The sequence below is a fragment of the Ochlerotatus camptorhynchus genome, unplaced genomic scaffold, assembly GCF_037179485.1.
Source record: "Ochlerotatus camptorhynchus isolate MF236.1 unplaced genomic scaffold, CSIRO-AGI_Acam_v1.1 ptg000277l, whole genome shotgun sequence".
NCBI classification, from domain to species: domain Eukaryota; kingdom Metazoa; phylum Arthropoda; class Insecta; order Diptera; family Culicidae; genus Ochlerotatus; species Ochlerotatus camptorhynchus.
In genome coordinates this window covers 787,800-810,702 of record NW_027040766.1, presented here as the reverse complement: position 1 = coordinate 810,702, position 22,903 = coordinate 787,800, and the positions used below count along the sequence as shown (strand labels likewise).

Sequence of the window (22,903 nt, the reverse complement as noted above, 5' to 3'; positions counted from 1 at the left end):
TCTCCACTAAATTAGGAAATTTGAGCACTAAATAACTCACTTTCGTCACCTGCAGTTGAACATATTTTCCCATAAAAGTGGCAAAATGAGCAATGTCATATTGAATAACCGCAATAAATAAATCTAAAATATCCCACACAAAGCGCACAGTTATCACTGTTTTAATCCAATTATGCTGTAAAATCGTGATTATTTCCCCAAGAAAAACATGAAAATATCTTTTAAAAACTGAAAAAGTTCCAGGAACCAGAAGATAAATGTATGCTTGAACATGAGGATGAGCCATCGTAAAATATGAATCGTTCTTAAAAAAAAGAAAATAATTCATGCAGGAAAATAAAAATGAGCAATCAAAAACGAACACTGCGCAATATAAAATAAAACAATGATATTCAGGAAATATTCCTTTAAATTGAAAGTTTATGAGCCAATAACCCAGATCAATTTCCATATGGTATTTTCAAGACAACGATAAGTAGTGATACTGTGTCTTGGCTAACAAAGTCGATGTCGATAAAGAAGATTAACGAATGTGGGTCTCATTGAAAAAGGTACCATTAAACAAAATCAAAAGAGCACTAAAAACAGCTGTTTGAGCAATATATACGTCACAAAAGAGCACTAGAAAATGCCATTTGAGCAATATAAAGGTAAAAAAGACAAAAAAAGCACAATGAATGTCCCAGGGAAAATTTCAAAAACGCTCAACAAAAAATAAGAAATGAGCAAGAAACGTATAAAATTAGCACTCTGAAAAATAAATTGAGCATTTTATAGGCCATGAAGGTCACTAAGAACGGAAACAATATCTTTTGAAAACCTGCATATCTTCATCGAACCATAGACAAACAGACATAACACTCGCATCTTGTACATCGAACACGCATTTAACGGTCAATTTAAATATGTGTTAGTTGATAACACCTCCGCCGGTGGTGCCCATAGTTAATTTCCTTGCGTTTGACGTTTACACATGTACAAGATGTACAAGATGCGAGTGTTATGTCTGTTTGTCTATGGTTCGGTGAAGATTTGCAGGTTTTCAAAAGATATTGTTTTCGTTCTTAGTGACCTTCATGGCCAATAAAATGCTCAATTTATTTTTCAGAGTGCTAATTTTATACGTTTCTTGCTCATTTCTTATTTTTTGTTGAGCGTTTTTGAAATTTTCCCTGGGACATTCATTGTGCTTTTTTTGTCTTTTTTACCTTTATATTGCTCAAATGGCATTTTCTAGTGCTCTTTTGTGACGTATATATTGCTCAAACAGCTGTTTTTAGTGCTCTTTTGATTTTGTTTAATGGTACCTTTTTCAATGAGACCCACATTCGTTAATCTTCTTTATCGACATCGACTTTGTTAGCCAAGACACAGTATCACTACTTATCGCTGTCTTGAAAATACCATATGGAAATTGATCTGGGTTATTGGCTCATAAACTTTCAATTTAAAGGAATATTTCCTGAATATCATTGGAATTTTGTTTTATTTTATATTGCGCAGTGTTCGTTTTTGATTGCTTATTTTTATTTTCCTGCATGAATTATTTTCTTTTCTTTAAGAACGATTCATATTTTACGATGGCTCATCCTCATGTTCAAGCATACATTTATCTTCTGGTTCCTGGAACTTTTTCAGTTTTTAAAAGATATTTTCATGTTTTTCTTGGGGAAATAATCACGATTTTACAGCATAATTGGATTAAAACAGTGATAACTGTGCGCTTTGTGTGGGACATTTTAGATTTATTTATTGCGGTTATTCAATATGACATTGCTCATTTTGCCACTTTTATAGGAAAATATGTTCAACTGCAGGTGATGAAAGTGAGTTATTTAGTGCTCAAATTTCCTAATTTAGTGGAGATTCATCCTTAAATAATTGAGCGTATTTTATTTACTATTGCCCTTTTTGCCATTTTTACCGCTCACATTCAAATTATTAAAAGCAGCTTTTTATTTGTTTATTGCCTTTTTCTTCATTTCTATTGCAACTTGTTTTTTGTTTATTGGTGCATCCCTGTAGTATTTAGTGGCCAATTTGAGATTTTTCATTGCTCATTTCGCTTTTTTTATTGATGATTAATTGTGCTGCCATTTATGGTGATCATATCATATCAGGATAATATCGGGAATTTTGAATAACGTTCCTTCAACATAGTTAACATATGTGAGCGTAGTCCTACGTCAACTGTTCGTACGACCTCATTGGGCTGTCCATTGTAGCTTTTCAATAAAATGACTTTCAGACAAATGGAATATCAATGAATTAATAATCAGTATACAGAATATCATGCTTTCTAGTGCCCAATATTGAAATAAAATTAATTGAGAAAACATTGAGATGGTTATCAGGCGGATAGTAACTATCCGGATATCCGGATAGTGACATTTCAAACTGGTTCTCCCTTTAAAAGTTTTCTTTTTTACTGTTCCAAATATTTGTCAAAAGGTTAGTTTTTAGGTACACATGGTGCCTGATGTGGAATGGCAGATTTTTTAATTGCCAAAATTTGATAAAATTAAGGGATCAAAATATCCGGATAATGCGATTCCCATCATTATCAATAACCACCGGGGGACCAAATAAATGAGCCACTGAAATACAGGGTGCATGACGAATTTTTGCAGTAAATGGCATATTTGAGAAAAAATACACCAGTTAGTTATTCTAGCAATGAATTTTGTGCGATTTATTTTCTTTCGCAACATATGGAAGTTGTAAGTAAATTTATTCAAAAAAATTGCCTTCCCTTTCGACGACTGTAGTTAGACGCTTCCGGAAACTGCAGTATGCACGTTTTAAAATGTTTCGATCCATAGATGTCATCACTGCCTTGATTTTTGCTTTTAGCGACCTAAGTGTGGAGTGAGGGGTTCTATTGGTATCCCGTTGGACGACGCCCTATACAAAATAATCCGGATCGGATTGATATCGGGACTGCTTGGGGGCCAAATTTCTTTATTAGCAGAATGAGCAGGTGCTCCGTCTTATCACTTTCTCAAGCCTTTTTAATATTATACACTGTTCTTTCAGACACATTTACCGACCGAATTATTTCTTTCATGCATACTCCGGCGCGCAACAAAGCGACAACGGCTGACAGATTGCTTTCTTGTTTCGACATCTTTACGTTTACTCAACATTGTTTGTTTAAATCTTACACCTAACAGTATAAGCCATACAGTGCTACCAAATATATCTAAATCATGATGCACAAGCATGAGAAATTACTATTTGAAATTTACTGCAAAAATTCGTCACGCACCCTGTATATCTTGTAAATTAAGGGTTCTTCACATTTCTTAGAAAATCGCGGATCTCTAAGTCTACTTTCAGGAATTTACCATTTTCCCGGTAAATCCGGATACTTGCAGGACCACCTAGCAATCCATTAGCAAAATCGATATGGCTACTGCATATTTCTTGTATGCTCATGATTGTATGTAATTTAGAAAAAAAAATGTTGCGAATCTCTAGGACTACTTTTAAGAATGGACCATTTTCCTGGTGAATCTAGATATCCAGAAGGGCGTTTAATGGCCACCGGGGGATCAAATAAATATGGCACTGAGATATATCTTCTCAACTAAGGGTTCTTCACATTGTCTAAAAAATCACGGATCTCCAGGCTTACTTTTAAGAATTGACTATTTTCAAGGTGATTCCGGATTTCCAGAGGACCGTACTTTGGCCACGTGGTAGCAGAATCGATATGTTGATGTCATATTTCCTCTTTGCTCCAAATAAAATTAAATAGCCATACCATTCGATTGGTGGCTGAATCATAACTATGGGTCATCGCATTGCTGAGAACCAACCATGCCAACTATGAATCGACACGCAGTTTTGATGACTGAGATTATGGCAATTAAATCACAAAATGGCATTAAAATTCCTGCATGATTTTAAAACGCCAAAAAGTTTGCATTTCAAACCAATGTAGCCAGCAAAAATTAAAACAAATGTTACTGTACCCACTTGAGGTCATCACGCAACCCACCAGTCGGTCGCAATCAATAGATTGAGAAACGCTGTTAAAGTGATCTGCTTTGAAGTCGATTTGGAGAAATTTTCTTCTGACGCCATGGCAAATAATCGCAACAAGAAAGGGCAATATCTTGATCCCTCTGCTGATGAAATTAATTTGAGCAATCAATTTGATATGCCCACGGACGATTAAAATGATCTATCATCCAGGCAAAATTCCATTAAACATGTCCGGCTTAATGCCAAAAAGGAAAAGGTCCCCCCAATTGTGGTAACCACTTCCGATTTCCATGCTCTTCGTTCGGAACTTTTGAGCTTCGCCAAATTCAAGTTTGAACTTCAAATTGGACAGAGGGGGTGAATGCCGTGTATTTGCTGAAAGTTTTTACGAATTCAAACGTCTTCTCAAGTATCTTACTGATAAGTATCATATTTTTGAAGTATTGAAGTTGGGTTGTTTGTGGAATGCTTAAATAAAACAGCAAAAAAAGGTTATCTTCCATTTAAATCCACTTAAATAATTTTGGTATTCATAACAGATACGTATTTCGACTACAATGTGCAGTCTTCATAAAGTGGGAATGACGCTGATGAAGAGTGCACAATGTAGTCAAAATACGTATCTGTTATCGATATCAACATTATTCAAGTGAATTTAATTGGAAGATGACTATTTTTTTTTTGCTGTTTTATTTTATCCTATATATTTTTCACTTACGGCACCAAAACTGAACGTCTGTTCAAGGTTGTCTTGAAAGGTCTGCCTAGGGATGAATCTCTGGATTAGATCAAAGATGAATTGAGAAAATAACGTGGAGTTGTACCAGTCCAAGTAATCAAAATGATAATGAAATCTCGTCCTGGCGATTCGCGCAAAGGGATTTCTAATGATTTTTATTAATTTCACTTCAAGTCTAGAGAACTAAACAACCTTAAGGCCAAGGAAAAAGCTTGCCTTGTGCTCCATGTTCAAGTGATGTGAGTATACTTCAGATAGACTGGCAGCTGGTAGAAATTGAAATCAAAATTCAAGCCATCATAATTCTAACGGTAATGTTAATAATTTTGAGTTAGGCAGTATTACTGCTCCTAAAATGGAATTTTTACAGAAATCATTAATCGCCACGATTACTGATATGCTAAAATCTACCTCCATGTTTGAAGCTATTCAAACTGGAGTAAAATTTGCAAACAATTTCGTCATGACTTTGAAACTCAGCAATGGATTTTAAATCGGTAAATATTTTGAATTGGAATACCGAATGATAATGTACCGTAACACTTTTAGCGGATCGAAGAAAAATAAATATATCTCTCCAATATTTGAATCCATCGCTTTTTCGAACCAATGAAGGTGGCTCTACGTACGAGTCCCTCTAATAAGCGTACTTTATGGTGGATTGCTTTATTTGTATGCTTGTTCTAGATCTAGAAGAATCTAAAAGAAACATCTTAATGCTTCCAAAGCTTCCTGTGTCAAAAAAGTTACGACTATTAGAATTTAGTTTTGCTCGCTTCGCTCGTCCGGCCAACAAAAAAAAAGAGTAGGGTACTAATCCTGGGCAGTCACGCACCTTGCTACAGGTCTCCAATAATTGAGCTTTAAATACGGTTTGAGAGCATTTTTCGAAAAAGAAAGGTGCATTTACGGTATCAACGTGGCTAGACCACGCCAAAATTTTCTCAATACTTTTAATTTATTGTTGCCTTGAATAAGCATAGAAAACAGGCCAAGGCTTATATCCGTCTTTTTTCTACAATGGATTCATTAAGCATCAACTTTATCACACTGACTTGTCATCACAGATTTGTTAATTATTTTTGCCCCAACCCAACATCCATTTGTCCGGAAACTAAACACAATTTCACAAACTTTCATGTTCATGGTTCCTCCCCAAAGTGATTCCCTAGAACCGCAAATCCCACTCCGGCAGTGAAAAATGGTTGCAGCGTTGAAAATCTAAGCACCACCTCACTATAGGCTTGGCTTTTTTCACCCTGCAACAGCCTACAAAGCTTTAAAAATTGAAAGCCACCTCATCCCCATAACAAGGACGAAGCATCCCGTCCCGTTCTAACCCGGACCCGTCCGTTGTTGGTCTACGCGGCGCGTCGGGGAAATTCTTCCTCTCTTCTATTCACAGTTCAAAATTTATGCACGGCGTCGTCGTCGACGTCGTCATCGTCGCTTTCATGATGCCATGAAGTCATGTTTCACGTCCTTGTGTTTCCACTAATAGTGCCAACCAACTAACGGAAATGCCAGGGTGTCGTCGTCGTCGTCGTCATCATCTACACCAGGAGCGGGCACAACAAGATGCTCCATCTAGCGGTACCTAGAGTGCTCGTGCTCCTTGCCACTTGGCTTCGGTTTCCGACTTTCGCAAAAGTGTCGTAAAGTTCAAAAAGATTTTGCCAGCCAAATTAAAAAAGGGGGATGGGGAGGGGGGATAGATGGAGGGCGGTATGCAGTCGGGACGGCGAAAAGCTTCCGGGGAGGGAATCAAGGCGCGCACAAATAATAAACACGGCACGGCACTGACTTCTTCCCATTCGGTGGCGGATGTTCTCCCTGGTCGGAGATGAATTTGTTTGCGTTAAGTTTTGCGCTCGTTTGTGCCAAAGTGACAAAACTTGAAATTAAAAATGACATCTAGGAGGAGTCTGCTCCGATGGTGCGAGTGGGGTGGGAGCTTTTAAAGGATTTTTTGGAAGTATTTCACCTTGGATGATGGAAGTATTTTGAGCCCCTACCAAGTACACACCACTGATCGTATTTCCCACGATGAGGAAAAAAAAGTCATAAATCTCATAGTTTTATGCGTGACTGTGCCTCCCAACTTTACCCAACACTGACAGAGACAAAGTTTAGACGGTGCAGTTTTGTAATAGCTTTCTACGTATTTTACTATTATGGTGAAAGTGAGCAAATGAAAAAAAAAACTAAAATGGTAATCTCTGAGACATCACTTCAGATCGCAAAAGCGATGTTTTTCTTTTATTATTTCGCATAAAAACTTTCATCTTAAGATTCAATTTACTTTGATGCATTTTTGAAAAATTCAAATGCAGTTTTTTTTTCGATTTTGCAAAAGCTTTCAAATTTCGAACACAAACACAATTTCCAATTTCAGATTGCAAAAGCTCGCGTCATTTAGTGTAAAATAGCAAAAAGAATAGAATGACGCGAGCTTTTTGCAATCTGAAATGGTGCGTCAAAAAAAAACTGCACCTGAATTTTTCGAAAATGCGTCAAAGTAAATTGAACCTTATGTAAAATGGATACTTTATGGAAAATATGATATTCAATTATTTAAGTTTGAACTCGCCCACAAGAACTAATTGACTCTTGTCTCTTTATAAATCCAAAGCGATTTTGGCATTATTTATGGACCAACATCATGCATGTCATGGTGGTTACTCATGGCTACTTCAAAATCAATGACATTTTGTTGGATTTTGTAGAGTGAAATCGGGTCATAAATATTTTGCAGAACTAGTGTACTTCCAGCAAAATAATTCTCGATTACTTTTTCAAAGGGACGTATCAGCTTTTGTAAACAATGCATTTGACAGTCGATTTGGCGTAACTGGTAGGTGGCCGACGCATGCTAACACTACCATCAGATAGAGGACATTTTTCCCTACCTGCTAGTGGTGTTAGAAGGCGCTATCTGTATCCCTATAATAAGGCTCCATATAGGTAGTTATTTTAGCTTAGCACCCCATTCTTTCACCGGTGATTCATGTTGGTTTCTATTTTGAGTTTAGTGACTTGAGTAATGTCTTTCTACCGTGTGTTGCTAAAACCCAAAACAATATCATCACAAAGAGCATCGTCATATATATATATATATATATATATATATATATATTGTTTGTCGGTCGATCAATGTGCAGTAGTTGTGTAGTTGTATAATCAATATTCCAAATGCATCGACGGCAGATTGTTTCCCGGAGCCAGCTGATTCCATCATTTTAAGTGAAGAGTAAGACATTGAAGTTGTACAGCCATGAACTGTTGTTAAGGACTGCGGAAGAAGACGAGAAAAATCGAGCAGGAGGATCTCGACCTGGCAAAAAACCAAATATCAACAAGGGCGCTCATGTAGGAGCTGAGCGACTGTTTTAGGATTATTTCTCCGAGAATCCCACGTATAGCAATTCACAGTTTCGGCGGCGGTTTTAATGTCCCAAAACTTGTTTACAAAAATTGTTGCAGAAATAGAAGCCGTAAATCCTTACTGCGTCCAAAAGCCTGATGTGGCTGGTTAACTAGGATTAACTGGCCTTCAAAAATGCACCGCCGCAATCCGTCAGCTTGCAAATGGCATGCATGAATAAATCAGGATGACAGAGACGGCAGCGCTGAAATCTCTTGTGGAGTTTTGGGAAACCACTGTTCGTATTTACGGCCCCAAAACCTACGCTATCCGACACCTGACGATGTGGAGAGGTTGTAGCGTGTTGGAAAGAATCGTGGATTTCCTGGAATGCTAGGATCTTTAGACTGCTGCCATTGCGTTTCTGCCTTCTGGTTTGTTCCTGTGATGGGGTCCTGGGACCAGGGTCCAACATTTTCGAAATATAGTAAGGAAAATGAACTCACTACGCATTCTTTTTATTTCGAGCAGTATCATTTTCGTGTCATCTATTCAGCTTCTTGTCATTGAGTCACGATGAACATGCTTCCTGTCAAACACGACTCTGCTGCTGGCTATTATCTTTTTATGAGTTCATTAGTTCATTTCATTTGATACAAGTTTTGTTTCAATTGACGGAATGAATGACTGGGAATCTGTCTCCTTCGTTTTTTTACACTGTCACTTCAATTCGTTGCTGAATCGACAGGTCACGTGTCGCGTCGTTTCTAGTGCTCTAAGTTTTGTCTTGGTGAATCGGTGAAATATGGATTGTCCAGGACCATCATCTTCGACTCCAAAAGGAGAGAAAAGGAAAAGTGATGGTACAACGCTGGCTGAAAAGGCAGCTAAATTTATTACACGTGATGGAGAAAAAGCGATCTGCAACATAGATACCGGTAGTGGGTGTACCTATATCCAGCGAAAACTGGATATCAACAATTTCGTGCGTCATTTCCGAACACGCCACACGGAAAAAGCAAGTGCCGAAGGGCTACAGAAGGAAGGAGAACCATCAACAAAAAAGCCAAGGCATGTCGTAAAACGGCCATGCGCTATCGACAAGCGGCTTATAGTCGAAGTGTCGGTTTCCTGTTTCGAGTGGGAAGCCATGCACCAGCTTTATGATCCACTAACGGCTGCGGTAGGTATGTCAATGGATACGCGAATCTTGAAAGGGCATGTGACTGTCAGCGCGGATATGATCAAAGATGCGATTGCTAATGAGATGAAGGGATTATTAGTCTCGCTGCAAATTGATTCCGCTTCACGCCACAATAGACACGTGTTGGCTATTTTGGCCAGATACATGATCGATGATAGAATCGTCACGCGAACCCTGGGTTAGTAGCATACACAATACCACACTACTATAATGTAGGGTGAAGGGTTCTTATCTCGGTCTAGGTTTTTATTTTTGTTTTATCACCGAAACCTTGGATGGAAGCAAGTTGCTTCTAAACTTCGTATGATTCGTATGAAAGTGACGAAAAAATTTCTAGTGATACTCCCAAAATAAGAACATAGACTGAGAATCGATCCCATAACCTTACAAACGGGTGAACTTCTTATTTGTTTTCTCTAGGGCTAATCGAAGTCAAGGAGAGACAAACCGCAGGCTTTTTGAAGGATCAGATTATGGGAGTCATCCAAAGTTACGGATTAACAATCGCTCAAATTTTTTCAATCACGTGTGACAACGGCGCCAATATGTTGGCTGCAGTGAGGCAACTGAAGCAGCAGTTTGAAGCTAACAGCCTCCCGGTATACGACTCTAGCGAAGATCCAATCGATGAGGAGAGTGGAAGACAACAGGAAATGCTTACAGCGGCCAGTTGCAGGAACACCTGAACCTAGTTCGATGTGCGGTCCATACACTGCAATTGGCTATTTTGGACGTTGTCAACAAATCGGACGAGGGAGTGAGAAAACTGACCGAAGTGGCTAAAAAATGTAAGTTGGTGAAATATGCCACTTTTTTTGAGTTACATGGCGCCAGCTATCCGCCAGTATGGAGGCAAACACGTTGGGGAGGGATCTATTTGATGATATCAAAGTTTTTGGAGCAAAGGTTATTTTTCGAGCAGCTTGCTGAGCAATTTCAGGAATTAGGTATGTTTTAAGAGATCTATTTAATCCTTTAAATAATGTATTGTTCTTTGACAGATCTCTCACACAGCTGGGAATTCGCTGAACAGTACGAGCAAGCTTTCAAGCCATTGTACATGCTAACAAAAGACATGCAGGCAGAGCATGTCTCGTTGTCTGATTTTTACTTGCAGTGGCTTATTGCCACTCAGAAAGTCAAAAAAACCGAGCCGAATGCTTTTGCTGGTCAGCTGGTGACCAGTATGAATAACCGTTTGCAGAATTTAAAAACTTCAAGGGCATTTAAAATGGCCCTCTATTTAGATCCACGGCTGAAGTAGGAGATTCAGTAAATAATTCTCTCTCACTCTCCTCCACTCTCCCATTCAAACTACCTCCCACACTCCCACTTATATCCTACTTTATCTACCTCCCACTCTACTTCCTGGACTGTTTACCTAGCACATTACCTACTTTACACTCTATCCACCTCCCACGCAATTCATTCCTCACTCTATCTAACCCCAACCCTACTTTCCACCCACTCAATCTACATCACACTGTATCTACTATCTATTGAGCGGCTCATAACCGCATATTACTCCCATCTTTGCTTGATTTCTTAACCATATGGGACAATTATACTATTATAGGAAGACTGTTTACCTCCACTTTTTAAATCTCCAACTCTATCAGTTGACTACTCTTCCTGCCTCCAACTCTTTCAATGATTTATCAATTCAAATTGCAGGCTTACATCGTTGAGACCTGGAACAGGATCCACGATATTCGCTCACCAAAATCAAAAACATCTTGCGATTCACCATCATCTTATGCTGTGGAAGACGAAAATGATAGCCTCATTACAGAACTCTTTGGAAACTCTACAGTAACCACATTTGCTGGCGAAGAGTCTGGTTTTATGCAGCAATTAAAGGCAGTGGAGCAAAGGCGAAGCATCACTTTCGATGTGTGGAGATTTTGGATGGAACGTAAAGGAACCTACCCTGAGCTCACTGCGGTAGCTTCCGTCGTACTAGCCACACCATCCAATCAAGTATCGGTTGAACGCGCTTTCAGCGCATTGGCATTGATCCTTACTAACTCACGATCAACACTTGGAGAGGACACTCTACAAAATGTGTTACTAGTTAAACTCAACAAGGAGTTATTTGACCAAATTCTGCCAACGATGTGTAATTGGAAAGACGATAATAATGAGTGAATTTCCATTTAGAATTATTGTTTTTTGTTGCTTATTTTTAACAGAGGAAAAACAATCTTAGATGTAATGTTACTAATTTACAGTGATTCATTTATCAGTATCTATTGCATCAATAGGATATACATTTTGAGTTTGAACGAGAAAAGAAATTGCTCAAATGATTTAGTTATACTTAACAATTAGTCGAAATGATCCTTCATAGAAATAAATTTGGACTTTCATCAAAAGCAGTTTTATTTACAAAAAGTTTTCTTATTCATTAAATTACCTCATATCCATTCCAAAACTTGATCTGGTGTACTCTGGGTGAGACTCTGGGTGGCCAATCAACTATTGCTCGATTACTTTTTCGAAGGGACGTTTCAGCTTTTGTAAAAAATGGATTTAATTGTCGATTTGGCATAAGTAGTAGCTCACTCACGCATATTAACACTACCATCAGATAGGGAAATTTTCCCCAACCTGATAGTGGTGTTAGTATGCGTGGGCGAGCTACTAGATATGCCAAATCGACGATCAAATGGATTGTTAAAAAAAACTGATAAGCCCCTTCGAAAAATTAATCGAGATTTGTCAAACTGGTGGCCCGCCCACGCAAATCAACACCACCGAGCAATTTCCGCCCATCTGAATGATGTTAATTGATGAGGGTGAGGTATCCCGAGCCCGACAAATTGAAGATTTTAGACTATATTTACAAACGTAAGTGCATTTTACAACGAACAAATGGAATTTTCCTTCTTTACATTGAATAACAGTCAAAAGTAGCTGTAAATAGTACATATTGAGCCTTAAAAATATATGGATACATAATTCAATCATCTTTATTAGGAATATGAACTAATCAGTGCCAACGTTTCATTAGGGCGAAACAGTGAAATTACTTTAACCACCGATTTCTCGCAAATAAAAGCTCACTCCTGTTAATTACCGATGCCTGCAAGTAGTAGAAACATTGATCTGATGGTGTCGTTACTTTGCATATATGAGCTTTTATTAGCGAGAAATTGGTGGTTTAAGTGATTGTTTACAAAAGCAATTTCTCCCATTTGAAATATTTTGCACCGAAATTTTACTACCGTCGAATACGGATCATTATTCCAGTCTTGCAGAGTTGATCATCCAACCGTACTTTATGTATCCTAAAATTAACAGAATAATTAGAAAGTGTCAATTAAACTCACCTTTGACCAACTTCCGCGTATCATGTTTCTTCAAGAGCTTGTCGGTTGGAACATTTATTTTGATTTAGGTTTAGGTTGGGATCTAGTTTTTCCTTGGGATCGATTGCTTCCAATGTAATAGACTCCGTGTAGCTTCTCCTGGACTGTCTCAGTTATTGCAATCGTTTTTGAATGCGTGGAATTCTGTTGTTTAAGTAAAAGTTAGCTGGAAAATAGATAATCATATTAAAGATTCTATTACTTACCAAATGATTCATCCAGTTTGAACGGGAATACACAAATTGTATTAGAGGGACGAATTTTACTCTCAACAGCTGCACTAAACATTTTATATTATTGTTTACATTTCGATCTAAGAGGAAGAGGAGACAACTGGCTTCTTTTTGTCGGTGACGTGTTTGTCTTCGCGAAAACGACCGTGCAAAAATTATTTCATTATGGGCGACGCAGTAGACTGTCAAAATACAACAAAATAGATTTTCTTTTGTAAAAATTCTCGCGTTTCTGTACGTTCGCCCGACCAATCAGGCGCTGATTCGCGTTTGACTGAAAATTGGTTCATAAAAGTTCCCCCTATTGTCTCCTCTTCCTCTTAGATTTTGATATTCTGAAATGAATTCACGCTAACTTGAAAGTACCCATTAATGGTTGAAAAAGACCCATTTTGAAGAAAAGTGGCTTAACTCATTAAATGAGTAAATTTTTTACCCATTAATGAGTATCTGTTACCCATTAATGAGTAATTGTTAATCATTAATGGGTAACAGATACTCATTAATGGGTAAAATTGTTTAATCATTAATGAGTTAAGCCACTTTTCTTCAAAATGGGTCTTTTTTTACTCATTAATGAGTACTTTCAAGTTAGCGTGAACCGACCTAAGTGAAGTGCCAAACGTCAAAACAAACTGCTCGAATCAGAACGCGAACTGCTTCGCTTCAGCGATGGCGATGAACAAAATGAACGCAAATGAGGTAAATACAAACAGCATGAAATAAGATCGAAAATGGGTTTGTTGATGTTGAAAGGTGATCTGCTCGAAGGGAAGACACTGATTTTCAATTGAAAGTGAAGATTGACAGCCTAATCGTCGATTGACGATTTTCAATTGAAAATGACTTTGTCCAGCCCTGCCTGGGACACATCCAACCACGCAAGACGAAGCGCCGTATCGTCTTCGGATGGTCATCGCCTCTTGACATCGCTGTCACCTCTTGCATTGGTATTCATCCTCACAAAACGCAATGAAATGCACTGAACCACAAAGCGAAACGTTAACTGAGCCAAAAAACGTAAACCAAAAAATTGTGAACAAAATCAGCAGTGTCACAAGCAAACATAATAACGACCCAGAGCAGAGTGTTTTCAGTGGGGCGCCAAATATGAAAACTCATGATTTATTTTTTGTTGCGTTCTCATTTCCCAACCCCTTTTAGCTACTACCGGTGCGGGCATAAGTTGCTATATGGGGCTCGGAAATAGAGATAGGGACCCGTATGGGGACTCCCGTGGCGGTGCGCTAAGCGTGTGCAAGCTACCAGTTACGCCAAATCGACGATCAAATGCATTGTTTACAAAAGCTGATACGTCCCTTTGAAAAAGTAATGGAGAATTGAATTTATTTATGAACATTGATTTGGCTTCGGAAGAAAACCATTTTATAATTAATTTTATTTATTTGATAAAAAAAAAATCCGCCTTGACTTTCCAGAAATCATCGGGAGAAAGCATGCTACTGACATCTGTATCCGTGTTCGCGGAAAACGTTTATCTATGCCACGAATACGCGTGCATAATTTATGAATTAGTTCATGTCTGATCTATTCTGGACAAGTTATTTAAATCTAGATAAAACATTCCAACGGTTTCAACAGTTTCACATTTGAATTGGCCGTTATGGATTTTTGAGCAAAAGATAAGTTTAAGTTCCATGTCGGTTTGTTTGCGCCCTAATTCCAGCTCTATCTAGATATGATTTCTACAGAAAAATTGCTCTACAATACGCCTAGTATGCAGAAAAAACTTAAAAGGAATTATGGATCACCAAAAACTCTTGGAATTCTAAAATCACATACAATAAAATATATTTCTTCAAATGACCAACCTAAGTGGTATCTGTCAATTCCACTCAGTTCATATAAAAAAATGATTTTCTGAATTTTGAAATCATCAGATGTTATAATGATATTTTGTACTTGTAAGATTCAAGAGGGGTTGAAAGACAAGTGTTTGACACGTAAAACCTGTCAAATTTGCTTTCAGATAGTCGCAATCAGCGATTTTACGACTCGCGAGCGCTCACTCAGAGTGAGCGCTAACGAAACTTAAAATCGCTTATTGTAGCACTCTGGAAGCAAAATTGACAGGTTTTATGTGTTAAACACTTGCCTTTCAACCTCTTCATGTATATAACAAGTACAAATTATCATTATAACTAATGATTTCAAAATTCAAAAAAACATTTTTCAATAGCAAGTGAATGGCAGAGGGCCTGGTCTCTGTATGTTTCAAAAAGTAAATATCGAACTAAGAGAACTGAACACGATAAACACGATATTCAAAGTTCCCAAAATTATCCAGTAGCTTAGATCTTGAAGTTCTACAGGTTCACAATGCATTGAACGATGTCTTCATCGAATTTTCGAACCCTTTGAGCCTAATGAAACTCAATAACATTCTATGGGATCAGTGTTGCCAGATTGTTTTAAAGCTTATCGGTATCGAAGGTATTAAAAAATTGTTATTTATCGGTTTTTACTATTTAATAAATTTTATATTTTTGCCGTTTTTGAAAGCGAAAATTTTAACGATGGTGACGACTGGGACTTTAGGAGAATTGCTTTATTTGATGGCTTTCTCAGTCTTAAAACACTCTTTTTTTACTTAATTTTTAAAATAATCGTTGTTCTCAAGTGGTGATAAAAATTGTGATGAAGTAGTTTTTTTCAATTTAATATCATTAAATGAACAAAAATATGGAAAATCAGTCACAACAACGACTAAACTATTGACAACAACGACAAATAATATTTTCCTTTGAAAAAGACCACAACCCATGGCCGAAATGTCGGACAGATTACATCGTAGTCGCTGCAGTGTTTTAAGACTGAGAAAGCCGTTAATGAAATCAAAATTTTAGCTTTTGAACTATGATCGGAAAATTTTGGATGAAAACTCCGGGAATGTTTGAATTAGCTTCTGATCGAAGCTGAAAAAAATTTCCAGGGAAAGACGAAAGAAGCTCTCTTGGATGAAGTTCGAGGAAAGTTCTAAGAAAAGTTGGAAAAACATCCAGGAAATTTCCACAACACGATTTGAAAAACTTGTGGCGAGAATTTAAATAAAATATCGAAAAAAAAACCGGATGTCACAGCCAAAAATATCGGAAATCAAAAGAAAATTTCCAGAAGAAGCCAATTCCAGGGAAAGCCAGAAGAAGCTCAGAAAAACCTTCCAATAGAAGTCGAACAAAAAAATCTTTGGCTTATGGTCAAACTTCCAGAAGAATATGAAAGAAACTTCCTGGAGACGCTGGCAGAAAGTTCCTAAGGTAGATTGGAAGAAACATCTGAAGAAACTTGGAAGCCAGAACGCTTAAGGAACAGTTGAAAGAAACAAGGACATAATTCATAAAAAATCCCTGAGAACTCCGCAATTTCCCTGAAGTTTTCGGAACATTCCTGAACTGAGCTTAAGAATATTGCATAATTCCTAGAAATTCCTTAAAATTTCTTGTAATTTTCCTATTTAAAATTAGAGGCTGTTTTGGAGTTTTCTGGTCATCCTCGAAGCGCTCGGAATTTCCCTGATTATAATGAGACTACCGGAATATCTCCAATCATCTTTGAAGGCCTCTGGACTTTCTTGGAGATTACGAAATCTCTTAAGTGCTCCCAAAATGTTCTTGAATTTATTGTAACATCAGCATTGAAGTTCTCTGATCTTCCCTTTTTTTTGAATTTTTAAATGTTATTGACTCTGGCATAAAAAAATGTAACTTCCATTACGTTTCCTAAATTTGCATGAGCCCTTCAGGACATAGCTGAAGTTTTCGGAAATTACCTGAGTTTCTCGGAACTGCTTTATAATTTAAGGAATTTTATTGAAATTAATTGATCTGCCCTGATGTTCTCCGAGCTTCACTTAAGTTCCTGAAAACCATTAAATTTCCTTAAATTTCTTCCTTGAAAACTTGTGAAGTTTCCAAAATATTTATGATGTTTCCTTAAGTTCACTAGAGTTCGCTGGACTTTTTTGACATTTCCGGGTTTTCGAATTTAATCCAAAGTTAATGAAACTGTCTTTAATTTATTGAAACTTACACAAAAGTCTGGACTTTTCTGATGTTTCAGATCTTCTTAAATGTCCTGCAGCTAGTCTGGATCTGTCTTTAAAATCTGATAGCATTCTTGAAATTCCGGGAAAGTTGAAAAAATGGCAGGAGAAGATGAAAGAATCATTCGAGCGAAGGCTGAAGAAGCTTCCAAGGTAAGGTGGAAGAAAATTCCAGGTAAAGTTGGATGAAACTTCAAGAAGTTTAAAAATGAATAAAAACTTTCGAAAGTTAAATAATGTTTGAAAAATATTTCTCGATTCCCTAGAAATTACCGGAAAGAGCCATCGACTATTTCTTGATTGATGGGTATCCAAAAACGGTGAAGACATGCAAACATTAGTCGAAAGAGTATCAAGCATAAGGCATCCTTAGAGATGATTGCTTAGAATTTTGAAGGCTCAAAAAATATGAGGTATTTAAAAAGATACAAGTCTCTCACAAAAATTTTCACCGAAATTCAAGCGCGGGCAGGCAATATTAAATTTGATTATTTAAAAAAAAAAAATCGGTATAGAATCTCAAAAATCGGTATTCTGAGGAATCTTATCTGTATATCGGTATCTAGTTCGGAAATCGGTATATCTGGCAACGCTGTATGGGATACAAAGTTGGGCTGACCTATTATTTAAAGTTCTATAAGTTCTGGTGAAGTTAATATCTTGAAGGTCTACAGACTCAACAATGTCTTTTATGATTTACCGAATGAATATTTTAACTCTAATCGCCTCATTGAGATTTATAATATTATGTGAAGCATAGAGTTGGGTTATCAACGTATCTGTGATTCTTCAAATTAATCTGGAGCTAGGATCTCGATATTTTAGAGGCTCATCAAGACCCATTTTTTGAACCCTCATAACATCACGCTATAACTATGTCAACAAAATATCTTTGATGTTACGAATCATCCCGAAGATCTGATGGTATTCTTCTATAATTTGATTAAATGTTAGAAGCAGTAAACAGCTGAAACGAGAAAGAATATCGAGCTGTCCAAATTATCCTTGAGTTAAGATCTTAATGTTCTACGAACTCAACAAGATATTCTATGAAGATATAATGAAATATTTGAACGCGCAAAGCTTTGTGGAGCTCCTGAATATAATTTGTGACCACGCACTGGCGCAGGAAAGGGGTGTTTTAGGGTTCAAACCCTTACCCTCCCTGTGGATTGTTCATATACATTCATTTTCCTCGTTTCCCATTTGCTAGAGGGATGGCCTCGGTGGCTTGATTTGTTAAGAAAATAAAGGTCGCGATCAAACATGCAGGCTTAACACATCACCGACTGGTCAACACGGCAATGGTGAACCTACTATCTCGAATATCTACGGCTTCCTCGTTACGTTTGTTAATCAACGGACACCTCTCCGCACTCTTCCCGAACCAGCGATCAATTCGACAAGGCGACCCACTCTCAATGCATTTTTCTGTGCGGAAAATGGTCTCACTAAATTGGAACAGCCTCGTAACGAACTTCAGTCGACAAGTGTGGCTTCACTCGTTACGCAGCTTGTCACTGTACCAAAAGGTGACACTGTTAACATCTTATTGTCGTCAAAAATATGGTTCATTCTGCATCTACCGGCATTGAAATGCAAGGCCCTACTAATTAACCGTCACATACATGAGATCGAATCCGTTCCTTATTACAATTCCCTCCTACAACAAGCAAAACCAAGCAAATTCCATTAGAGACCTTCCCTGTTAAAAAAAATAATCCTAAGCAATGTTGCAAATTTTTCCTTTCAAATCCGCCAGCACCCTTCCACCTATTTAATCCATCGTTTCTTCATCAAACGAATGGGCAAGCCAAAGGTGGAGATATAAAAACCAAATATCCACTGGACCTGTGTCGATGCAGGGGTAACGCCGTCAAGTTTGAATGGTTATAGGATCAACTTTATCACGAGTGCACTCGAGCGGTGTGTTGTGATATGAGGGATAAGGTTGCCATAGACAGCCGTTTTTGCTTACTAAGCAGGTAAAACGTGGAATCAATCCCCGGTCCTATTAAATTACTTATGGTTACATCGCTAAATTATCGTGTGAGGACTAAGCAGGTCATGATGAGAGGAGCAACACAATAGTTGGGTAAAGAAGAATTACATTATAACACACCATCAACTAGAAATGCTTCGGCAACGTGGGGCTTTAGGTAGTGATGAAACGTCGCTAGAACTATTCCAAAGCCGCAGACAGTATATGAGCAAGTCAAACGCGCACTTTTTTGCCTGTAGATTTGAAGACATATTTCAAATCTCCTCGTACATCGTACGAGTTAGGTAAAGAAGTTTGCGTTTGACTTGTACTGTGGCATCAACGGCCCTTCGCTTATTTTCAACTTATATTCAATTTTCATACTGCCGTACTCTAACGGAACTATCCACCTATCCTGTTCTAAGACCATTCTCTAGCTAATAAATTATCACACTAAAGCTTCATGTTCGATAGCATTTCCAAACCAACTCTAGCAAAACATCATGAGTTTAGTCTCAAGCCCCTCCACATTCAAGATTCGTTAATCGCTTTATTTTTTAATATGAATACATTGAAATAACAACAAATCGATCGTTGGTGTGTTGTAATAAAAGGAGCTCGTTTGCCTAGTGGAAATCATTTTTGCTTACTGAGCAGAAGACCGTGGGCTCAATCTATATACATATACAAATTTGTTTTTCTTAAGAATATTTAAAAAAAAAATGTCTGCTATTCTATGTTTACTTCTAACGAGTTATGATTCCGTATGGAGTTTAAATATTGTTTGAGTTTATGCCGAGACATTGAAAAGTCAATGGTTTCGCAGTATTGATTGTAAAACGCCATCATGCGATTTAATGGCCCAAATTTTGCATAATTTGTGCGATGATGGGTTATGGCAAATACATTTTGATTGCTGAGTTGTCGAGTAGGTGCATAAAAATTTAATTTTGATAAAAGTTCTGCTGAGTTTATGCGCTGCGAAACGATATTGTTTACAAACAAAACCACGGCATATTCATGCCGCTCTTTTAATGTTTGTATGTAAATAAGCATGCAGCGTGCTTCGTGTGATGGAAGAGGAAATGATGTCCAACCTAATTTACGAAGGGCATATAATATATATGCTTTTGTACTGATTCTAATCTTTCCTCGTGCGTGATTGAAAAAGGAGACCATACAATGGTGCAATATTCCAGTAATGACCTCACATAGGCAATATATAGTGTTTTAATTGTGTATGGTTCCTGAAAGTTATAGTAAAAGCATTTGATAAAGCCTAGCATGTTATTTGCCCTGTGAATTATTGTATTGTAATGGTCTATGAAAGTTAGTTTGAAGTCTAAGAAAATTCTTCAATACCTAACTCTTTCACATTTTTCAACATTCTGATTTCCTAATGCATTTGAAATGTTTGATAGTTTTCTTTTTCTGCCAAATGGTATTAAGTTGCATTTTTTTACATTCAGTTCTAATAGGATTTTTCACACGATGTGTAGAATATGTGTATTTCACTCTAGAATATATGTCTTCTTCATTTTTTATTTTCAAAAAGAGCTATGTGTCGTCAGCATAGATTAGCAATTTATTTTTTTTAAGAATGCAGGAAATGTCGTTTAAATACAGAATAAAAAGAAGAGGTCCCAAATGAAAGCCTTGGGGGACTCCTGAGAGAACTTGAATAAGGGTCGATTTCTATCCATTGAATTTAATTATTTGTTGGCAGTTGGTTATATATGATTCAAGCCATTTCAGGAGTCCTGGCTCAATTCCAATTTTTTTTTATCAATTTGAAGAGTAGCATGGGTATGTCAATTCGGTCAAATGCCTTGCTTAAGTCCGTTTAGAGGGCTTCTACGTGGTACATTATCCTTTGAATTTAATGTATAGTCTATGAATTCGAGTAAATTTGTCGACGTCGAACGTCCTTTGAAGAAGCCGTGTTGAATGTCGGTAATTCTATTTTTGGTTTGAAGAAATAATTTTTCATTACCTTGAAAAGCTTTGGAATGCAAGAGGCTTTTCCTTGATAGTTACGTACGTCAGCTTTACGACAAGATTAAAAAATAGGTACTAAAAATAAGCTGTTCCATATTTTTGTGGAGCTGTGAGTTCCATTGCTAGACTTTTTAAAAATGCTGGAGGAATTCCTTCAGTTTAAATTATGCACTTGAAGTGATTTGACGCCTATGTTGAAAATTCTGGATGAAATTAAAATAAACGCGGTTGCGATCTTCTTCAAAAAATATCGTTTAGATTTCTTGGAAAAAATTGAAAAAAGGATTACAATTTTTTCCGGGCTATCCCAGACACGTTTAGGGTTGGTAATACCGGCACATTTTTCCTAAAACCGGTTTTACGGTATTGAAAATTCTAATACCGGTAAAACCGGTAAAACCGGTATTTGGACAAAGTTCTAAAAGGAATAAAAAGCTGCATAATTTGTATAAAAAGCGTTTATTGGGCAACGATTATATAAAAAAAAATGCACTACTCAAAGCCTGTTCGTTAAAATAACCTTTGAGAACGCAAAGAGCGTTTATCGTATTATCTCCCAAACGATAACGGAGCTTACTGACAAAGTTTCCGGATGCCGAAACTGCTCGTTCAGACTCCACTGATGTAGGACGTACAGTGCAAAGGGCATCGTAAATGATCTTCATGTATTTGCCTTTCAAAGTCTCTGCATCGTAGTAGGCGAACTCTTGTCGAACAACTTTTGTCAAACTGTTTGCTGACGTTGACGTTGAGCCAGAACTAGAAGCTGCAAACTTCGACTGCTGCAACCGTCTTTCAAATTTTTCATTCACGGACAAACCATCGTTCTCTGCATCAGCTGCATCATCTAGTCTATTGAGTTCCTCTCTTCGCTCGATCTCTGCATTCATTCCGTTCCCTTCCAAATCAATCAAACGCTGTAGTATTTCAATCGACTGCTATTTAAAAGCAGTCCGCGAGGTCTTGAAGAATATTCCAAAGTCATTTGTCATTGTATCGTGGACAGAGCGATTGCTCATAAATGCAAACAAATCAGCGTAGACAAACCGTCTTTCTGAAATTCTTCCAACAAGAGACTCGAGGAGCTGTTAGTGTCAGTGTCAGTGATATTCCATACTGTTCCGTTTTCGATGAAAGTAGCTCAACACACCGCTCCGCGTTCATGGATCCATCTACTCTTTGCAGGCCTAGGTTCCACGTTTTGTTGGCAGCATGAGCATTTACATTCATGTAACGTCGATTCCTGTTGGATGTCCACTCGTCAAACGTGAGACTTAGTTTCCTTCCATCCTTTTTTATGTCTTCGAATTCCTTCCGGTATTCGTTGACGACCTTCTCAAAAAACATTTCCACTCGATGCCTTATTCCTTGGTGAGTTCGTCGGATGTCGTTGAAGTCACGAGCAACTAACCCTTGCCTTATGCCTTCCGATTTGCATATTGTGTGGAATGTAATTCCGTCCTTAGCAGATAGTCGAGCAAGAACAGCATCGATAGGGCAAGCCTTTGAAAAATATTGAACGATGGTTCTCTTTTTCGTACTGGATCCGGATGTTGATGCAATTTGCTCAGATGTTTCAGAAGGGGCAGATGCATTTCGTTTGTCCAATATTATTTCATGTTGTGTTCGGAGATGCGCAATTAATCCACTTGTGCTAGAACCAGAGTTACATTTTTCTCGTGTGTGCAAAAATGTGCTGCCGAGACTCTCAACAAACCGTCTCCCGTCGCAACGAAAACAACATGTGACGAGCGAGAAAGAGACACGCGAGAATAAGATACGAGCGAGAAACAAACGCGACACCCAAAAATCCTGGCGTGCGCGAGGCTCGCGCTGATCTCATGTGCCTCATCTCATGTGCTACAATTAATGCTAGAACTGCAGAGCTCGAAGTTCTGGAAGGTGTAAGTAAGCGAAATACAGGCTGTTGAAACTTGGTTGCTTTGACCGACATTTCATT

General features: G+C 37.7%; 1 protein-coding gene and 1 pseudogene across 1 annotated transcript in view; both read left to right on the top strand.

Moving 5' to 3' along the window:
* LOC135706300 (neuroligin-1-like) overlaps nucleotides 1–22,903 on the top strand; it is a 762,843-nt gene that overhangs the window by 316,590 nt on the left and 423,350 nt on the right. The gene's annotated exons all lie outside the window — the stretch shown is intronic.
* LOC135706371 (uncharacterized) lies at nucleotides 9,843–10,561 on the top strand (annotated as a pseudogene).